Source organism: Balaenoptera physalus, assembly GCF_965194825.1.
Source record: "Balaenoptera physalus genome assembly, chromosome: 8".
Lineage (NCBI taxonomy): Eukaryota > Metazoa > Chordata > Mammalia > Artiodactyla > Balaenopteridae > Balaenoptera > Balaenoptera physalus.
Window position 1 is genome coordinate 80791898 of NC_138887.1, and position 8527 is coordinate 80800424.

Genomic DNA, 8527 nt, shown 5'->3' on the forward strand with positions numbered 1-8527 from the left:
CTGAGAAACAGCAGAAGACAACACTGGGGAGGCTGGGGTCCGACCTGGCTTCTGCCCTCAAGGCTTTCATCTTCAAAGCTAGGGATTTCACCCCCTCCTTCAGTTCCTGCCCAATCTCAGATGTATGGACCAAGCCTGGCACTTGGTCTGCATTGTTCTTTCACTTGAGGTTTAGATCTAGGATCAAAGTCTAGGAACCAAGCTTTGCCCTGCTCTTATGAGCACGTCCATGCCATATATTCTATTTTTTAGGCCTGACTCTCACATTTTGCCCTTTTGAAGTTTGAGTCCTGTCCCCAAGATGTGATTGGGTCTTGGAGTTTTTCCTACAGTTCACCTCTAGCCTTTCTGTGCTGTTAACCCTGATCACAGGCTGATTACAGTTCCTATTGCTTCCAGATGACTCTAGGAGAAAGTGTCAGCAATGAGCAATGGACTTTTCCTAGGTCCTCTGGAGTTTTTCAGGTTCAAGTTTATCAGTGAAATAGATGCTCTTCCAATCCCTTTGAACCTTTTATCCTTCCCTTCATGAAACATTATTTTGTCTAATTCTATTAGATGCAAGGTCATAGCTCCTGTCTTCAAGAAGTTTATACTCTAATGGGACAAAAAAGAGACACATAATGTGATATGCATTGTGAGACTAAAATAGATGGTGAGAAGACTGTGATATGCAGAATTCTCAGAGGAAAAAAAAAAAGAACCTGGCTGTGAGCCAGAGGGTCCAGGAAGCCAGGGATTTGAGCAGAGTCCTGATGGATGGTGATGTTTCCCACAAGACAGCCATTCTCAATCTTTTCTTTTATAGACCTTTAAGAACCTGATGAAATGGGGGGAAAAAGGCTAAAAATGTCTTTGAGAGCTATGGTAAAACCAGCTCAGAATTAAAAGTTAGGGTCCTGAATTGCAGTCACAAAGAGTGACCTGAGCAAGTCCTTTTCCAAAATGCATCATGATTATTTTATCTATAAAATATCATTGAAGGAGATATGACTGGATAATAATTCAGGTCTCTAATTGTTTAAAATTATATAATTCTATGATCTAGTTCATCACCCTGGATAGAGCCATACTTAGGTTCTTTCAAAGAAATAACCCTTTTCTATCAAAAGACAAAAATAACCTTTCTACCTCATCCAAAAGATTGTAAAATTATTGGAAAATATATTATGCACACAGTGTGATTTTAACAAACCTAACATTTTACACATGTTTGAAGTTTGGCATAATAATGAAGGCCAACCTTTACTGAGCAATTAATATAGGTCAAGCAAGTTGCTTAGTACATGCATGCATTACATCATTTGATTCTTGCATTAATTCAATGGATTAAGTGCTCTTGTTATTATTCTTATTTTACAGAAGAGGAAACTAAGGCTTGTAGAGATTAAATTACTTTCCTAAGGAATCTCAGTTGGATTTGAATTTTGGCATTCTGGCTCCACAACCAAGGTACCCCATCTCTGTGGTGGCTGATTTTTCCAGTGGAATGAGATTTTTCATCAGTAGTTTATAATCTTTCTTAGGTCACAGATACTTTGAAAATCCAATGAATTTCCAGTCTGTAAACTTCCATGAAAATCCAATGAATTTCCAGTCTGTAAACTTCCATCCAGAAATATAAATACTTACACACACACACAAGTACATACGCACATGTACACACAGGCACATACAGATATATTTTCTATATATATTAGGATCCTGAAAACTCTTTTGAGGTCTATTCCATAGACTTCAAGTTTTCTTACTGAAAGTCAAGAATAGCTGGAGGAGACTAAGAAAGGTCAAGATTAGTCAAGAGCACAGATAACTTGCCACTTCTATTTTCTCTGAAGAGTATAGGGTCATGGATGCTGGTTCAAACAAGGGTAGAGCTGGCAGAAGATGCTGATCCAAGGACCCCCATGAGGAACTGTCAGCCTGGTGAGGTTGCTGACATGCCACTGTTCAAGGGGCAAGGACATTGGGACTCATTTTGTCCATAAAAACGGAATCTCCAATCACTCTTTTTTACCATGAACTTTCTTAGCTTGTCCCCAAATACGATGCCTCCTCGGAAGTGACTTAGGCCTTTCAAAACCAGTCCTAGAAAATGGTATTCTCTCTGCTTATTCTTCCTTACAGGGAGACATGGAGTCATATTCAAGTGATTAATAACCAACACTCTAAAGGTAAAAATTCACAAATGATATGTAAAATCTTCAACTCAGTTTTACTTGTCCACTAAAAAGAACCCCTTAGAAATCAAGACTGAAATACGTGTCATAATAACACGTTTTCTTTTCTTTCGGCTCGTCTCTGAAAGTTTGTTTCACGCCAACGAGGCACAATCTTTGCAAGTGCGACGTGATGCCATTTGTCCACTAGGGGGAGACTTGCCCACACTTATAACCTACACTTCCCCCAGCGCCCTTTCCCTTGCTTTAGATAAGAATTGGAACTTGATTACAGCAGCAGCTCATTTACCCTGTTTCCTTTGCTAAGCAAGGCATTTTAGTTCGATTAACAAAAATTTCTAGTTAATGTTCAACTCTCATTTCAGGAAATGATGAGGAAGGGGAAAAATGACTATCATGCAAATGAGGTAGTGACTTCCCTCCTTTTCCGTGACCTCTGAGATGAGTGGTTCTAAGTAGACCCTGGGAGGCGCTTGCAGCCCGTGCCTCACGAGAGAGAAAGTACAGCTGCAGCGGCGCCAGCTCCAGCGTGGGCAGGGCAGAGGACCCAAAATACGCCGTCTGCAGCCAGCCCTGCCCGTGCCTTTTTTAGGTTGTTTCCGGCCAGGCTGACTCACGCAGCTAAGACAGCAAAGTGTACCTGAGGTGATTGCTGATGGTATTCAAACATCCTTATTATCTTCTCTATTTTTTTCTCCTATACTCTGCCCGGCTTCCTTCCCTTTCCATTACCTCTGCCAACTTATGCCTCAGGCCTCTGAGCAGCCCTTGGCAATGGCCAGTCCTGTGATTGGCTCTCAGCAGTAAAAGAGCAAGTGACTCCGACCTTGTCTGAAGGTCACTCCCCAAGTTCATGACTTTTCTGAGCAACGTGCATCCAACTTATGTCTGGAATGTATCTGTTCTATTAAGGTTTGAAATACACATTTATGCACACACACGTCTTTGAGTTTGATTTTTCTGACTTCAGAAATCATTTGAATTGGAAGAATTTTCTTTGTTAACCCAGAAGATGGATGGCATGAAAGTCACATCTTGTGCCCACCATTCTTACTCCTTTAATTTGAATTTGTAGGAGATATATACACTAGAGAATAGCCAGGGAGCAGAGCTATATATCTCTGTTTTCTTTTATTACCCTTAAAAATGTAGTATTTGATTCCGAAGCAAGAAGATTACCCTTACATGTCACTGTCCTCCATATCTGAGGACACATTCCTAATTTTATATTTACCTAATATCTACTTTTTTAAAAAGTTGTTTTAAACCGAAACAAATTGTAGGTATTTTGCCTTCTAAGGGGAGAAGTATAGTTCATATCAGCGGAGAAATAAACCCAGTGTGCCGCTGCCTTCCTATGGCAGAGAGGTGGGGAGGGAAGGTTCAGAGCAGCAGTCTGCATGAGGGGGAACACTAATAAGGGGGAGATACACAAAGGTGAGCCCTGAGCTGAATCTGGGTGTGGGGCTAGGGAGGAGGAGACTTCTGGTTGATGGATGAATTTTGGTAGGTGTGCTTGAAGGGAGGTGGTGCAGGGGCTACTGGAAGAGGAGAGAATGGAGAGTGAAGAGGGGCGCGTCTGAAAGGCATAAGGAGATACTTACACTTAGGTGTAAACTTTCTCCATCTCCCCCAACCATCAGTAAAGTCAGTACGACCCAAAGGAATCCTATTGATAATCTTTTTTGAAAGCAAGAGAAGTGCTTAGGTCTCATTTTCATGTGTGTCCATTCTTGCAACAAATATCTATTGAACATCTGCTAGGAAGCAGGGTTTATTCTAGATGTTGTGACACAGAGGTGAGTAAGGCAGCCGGAGACTGACCCCTCCTCCCTTAATCCTTGCCTTTGAGTGGGGGAAGAGAGACAATCACCAAGTGAACAAAAGTTAGTAAGGCCACTTCTGACAGCACTAAGTCCTGTAAAGACTAGAACAAAGTTACAGAGGATGGTGCCAGTGTATATGTCAATATCCAATCAGGAAAACGGAAACCACTCCAGGATATTCAAACAAAGAAACTGTAATACAAGGCATTCATTATAAAGTTATTGGAAGGCCTGGAGGGACAAAGGGAAGATTCTGACAGTGGGAGGCAAGCAGGAGATTGGAAGGTAGAGGGAAGGAAGAAGGCATGCCTTCTCCAGAATTTGGTGGAGACGTTAGCAGCGGCAGCAGCTTCATAGACAGCGGTCCTTGGTCCCTGCTCAGTCATCAAAGTTTCAAATAACAGCAGAGGACTTTTACTTTTGCTTCTGCATCCCAAAGAGTGATAGCAGCTTCTTGTTAATCTCTAAATTCATCCACCCAGAGGCATGGGACTTGCTTGAATTTCCGTATAGAGAACAGTTAAGCTCTCCCCTGCCCAGGTTCCTTTCCACTTTCCACACAGCCAGATGACAATTTGAGACTTTTTTTTTTTCAGGTTTTAAAACTTTTTATTTGCATGTTAAAAAAATTGCTCATTCCAATAATTAAAATCATTTGAACAACAACAAAAAAATGGCACTCTGATTAAACTGCATTTTACAGCCCGCAGGACACCGTGGACCAGCTTGCTCTTTACTCTAGATTTCACTGTCGTCCCAGCCTCCTCCTTCACCAACATGCAAGTTCTTTTCCTTTCCTGCCAGCCAGACAGGCGGGCAGATGGGAGAGGCAGGCGCGGCCTTTGTTGTTAGTAGTTCTCCATTCTTTGATGTGAAAAGGGGCAGCGCAGTCATTTAAACTTGATCCAGCCTCTTTGCATCTTACAAAATTAAACAGCTAAAAGAAGTAAAATAAGGAGGCAGTGCTTGTGGAATGTACGGTGCGTATCGGCAGCGCACGCCTCATTACGACTCGCCTGCTTGCTTCTCCCGTTCAATCGTTTCTTTTGAAGGCAGTGGATTTTGCTCTTGCGTTTCTGTTTTCTTCAGTTTCGACTTAACGGAATTTCTCAATCTCAGTTCAAATTGACGATCTGAGACAACACACCCCATAGAAGAAGAAAAGATTTTTGTTTCTCAAGAAATAAGACCAGAGAGACTCTAAAATAAGGAACACTAGGCAACTTGGAGGGCTGAAAACAAGAGGGTTTGGTGCCAGCCTACAAATGGAACGGGGATCCTGTCTGCCTTCCGTAGCCTGTTTCTAGATAAAAAATTATCCCACTGCCCTGCCTCAGACATAGGGTTACAGTCATGTTCTCAAAAAACCTGAGCATCTGAACCCCAGACACTGACATTTAGGGGTGTCCCAGTGAGAAGGTATTTTGGCTGTTTAATTTCTTTAAACTATATGCATCTATTATTCTAAATTTTGAATATTTTTCAATGAATGGGAGCACAGAATTAGGCCAGTAGCTGGAGTAGGACATGAGGTCGAGGGGTTTCAAGTTTGAAGGTACTGTAGTATTGTTAGAATAGTACAGAAGGGAGAGATAACTTGATGACGCAGGAATGAGTGGAAAGTTGCGGGAGCCTAGTTCTTGAGGAGATGCGAAGAGACGGCTGGAGGGGTGTGCAAGAGACATAATGGAATAGCAGCAAGACACGACATGCAAACAAGGATTCAGGGGCAGCAGAAAATCAGAGCAGAAATGAAGATGACTAAGTACCCCAGGAATTAGCAAACCTCTCAAGGAAGACATTGGACATTTAAAAGGGAATGATGGCTTGAGCAAATCTTAACTAGATCTTAAGGAGCAGGGTGACCCATTTCACATCTGGGTTCATTCATTTCTCAAGTGGAAGTAAACCATTTCAAAACTGTTTCTAATTAAAAAATTGTCTATCCAGTGTTTTCACTTTAGCCTTCCCTGTTTCAGTTTTGTCTTTTAGTCTTTTATATATATAAACCTTATGTGCCAGCCAAATTGGCCCAAAGGAAGCCTCCAACAAATATTTATTGAATGAATAACCAAATTGGACTTACTATCTCTTTGGCCCTGCTGGAGCACCCCATTCCTGCAGTCCATGTTTTCCTGGGTCTGCACCTCTGTGCCCAGGGTTATGGTTATTTACAAAGTTGTTAATATGTTCCCTAATAACCTGTGAACACACTGAGACCAGTAACCATATTTTATTCACCTCGTTTACCTTGAAAGGCCTGACATATCATCATGTGTATAGGCAGTGTTAAGCAAATAAAAGTTTACTTTAATTTAATCTCCCCACTCAAGTGTTGGGACTCATTAGTGCACTGACCAGCTGGTGTCCTATTGCACTGGGTCTTCCTTCTTTAGCTATGGAACAACCTCCCAATCAGCCCAGATTGCAAACAGATACCTACTTTTATCACTCCACTTTCATGATTAAGGATTTTTTTCAAACTCACCCACCTTCCTCACACCCTCTGCAGAAACACACATACCTGCAAAGGCACACGTGGCATATAGGCACACATGCACTAACTCGCACGCATGTTCATTTGCACACGCACACATACACACGTTTTCTCTATATATCCTAAAACTGAATCCTGACTAGTATTCTGAATCAGTTTTTTTTTTTTAAATCAGGGTTATTGTGGTATACTTTACATATAGTAAAATTTATCATTTTTAGGTGAGTATTTCTATAAATTTTGATAAACTCATTGTATGAGTTATGTTCTCCAGAGAAACAAAACCATATATATATGAAGGGATTTATTCCAAGAAATTGGTTTACACAGCTGTGGGAGCTGACAAGTCCAAAATCCACAGAGGAAGTCCAGCAGCCTGGAAATTTGGGGGCAGGAGTTGATGCTGCAGTCTTTTTTTTTATATATATATAATTTTTATTAGGGTATAGTTGATTTACAATGTTGTGTTAGTTTCAGGTATATAGCAAAATGAATCTGTTATACATATACATATATCCACTCTTTTTTAGATTCTTTTTCCATATAGGTCATTACAGAGTATTGAGTAGAGTTCCCTGTGCTATACAGTAGGTCCTTATTAGTTATCTATTTTATATATAGCAGTGTGTATGTGTCAATCCCAATCTTCCAGTTTATCCCTGCCCCCCTTACCTACCCCCACCCTGTAACCATAAGTTTATTTTCTACATCTGTAACTCTATTTCTGTTTTGTAGATAAGTTCATTCGTAGCCTTTTTTTTAGATTCCACATGTAAGCAATATTACATGATATTTGTCTTTCAATGCTGCAGTCTTGAGACTGTTTCTTCTCTCTTAGGGGAAACCTCAGTTTTGCTCTTCAGGCCTTTCCACTGATTGGATGAGGCCCACCCACATTATCAAGGATGGTCTCCTTCATTTAAAGTCAACTGATTGTAGGTGTTAACCACATCTACAAAATACCTTCACGACAACACCTAGATGAGTGTTGTTGAGTAGCTTGGTACCGCAGCCTAGCCAGGTTGACACAAAAAACTTACCATAGTTGGCATGTAGCTGTGTAACCACAACCATAATGAAGATACAGAACAGTTCCACCACCCCAGAGAATCCCCTCATGCTTCCTTGTGATCAATCCTCCCTGTACCACCCACCCCCAGCCCTGTCAACCCCTGATCTGTTTTCTCCCTGTATTTTTGTCTTTTCCAGAATATCATACAAATGGAATCACACAATATGTGGTCTTTTGAATCTGGCTTCTTTTGCTTAGTGTGATGCACATGAGATTCACCCACATCGCTGCATGTATCAGTGTTTTGTTTCTTTTTATTGCTGAGAAAATTCCCTTGTATGGAGTACCATGATTCTAAATTAATTCTGTTAATGGGAGAGGTATTATCTCTCATAATTCTCTAAATCAGACACGTTACAGGAGTTTGAAAATTTATAGGCATGTACATTGAATAAAAAAGACTAGGAAGTTGTCCAGACGTAACCCAACGAGAAATCATGTATGAAGCGCATTCCTCCATGCTTGCACAGGTATTTTTCCTTGAAAACGATGATTTCATTGGCCACTTAGAGTCAAGGCCAAGGTGGATCTTAAAAGCATCAGTCATTATAATCTTCTAACTGGCCATATGGCACAGCAAACTATTTCAGGGCAGACTCTGGTGACACTGATTGTCATAATGGTTAAAGGCTGAGCCACAGAATCAGATCAGGGAAGGGCTGGATTCCTGAACTAGTCAGGAAGATGCTATAAGGCATAACACGGATGAGCAGAGATGACAGATAGTCACACGTGACAGACCTACATAGGTTACAGCATAGGTGTCAACCACTCTGCATTAAATGGAAGTATGACTTTCATCCACATGATCTGACATAACAGAACTCCCTGGGATCTGTGCTTAAGAAGTCAAGGAGGTCCACAGTCTAGTCGGGTCCAGTGGGGCCGGCCCCTCTGTATCTAATGGACCTTCAGTGTGCTATGACTAAACTCCCTCCCTGTCTATGAAGTA

General features: G+C 41.2%; 1 pseudogene across 1 annotated transcript; it reads right to left on the reverse strand.

Annotated features, from left to right (window-relative positions):
* Nucleotides 1-4588: 4588 nt before the first annotated feature.
* LOC309665552 (thymosin beta-4 pseudogene) lies at nucleotides 4589-8031 on the reverse strand (annotated as a pseudogene). The gene has a single exon. The product of its transcript is annotated as a thymosin beta-4 pseudogene (transcript).
* Between the last annotated feature and the right edge of the window lie 496 nt (nucleotides 8032-8527).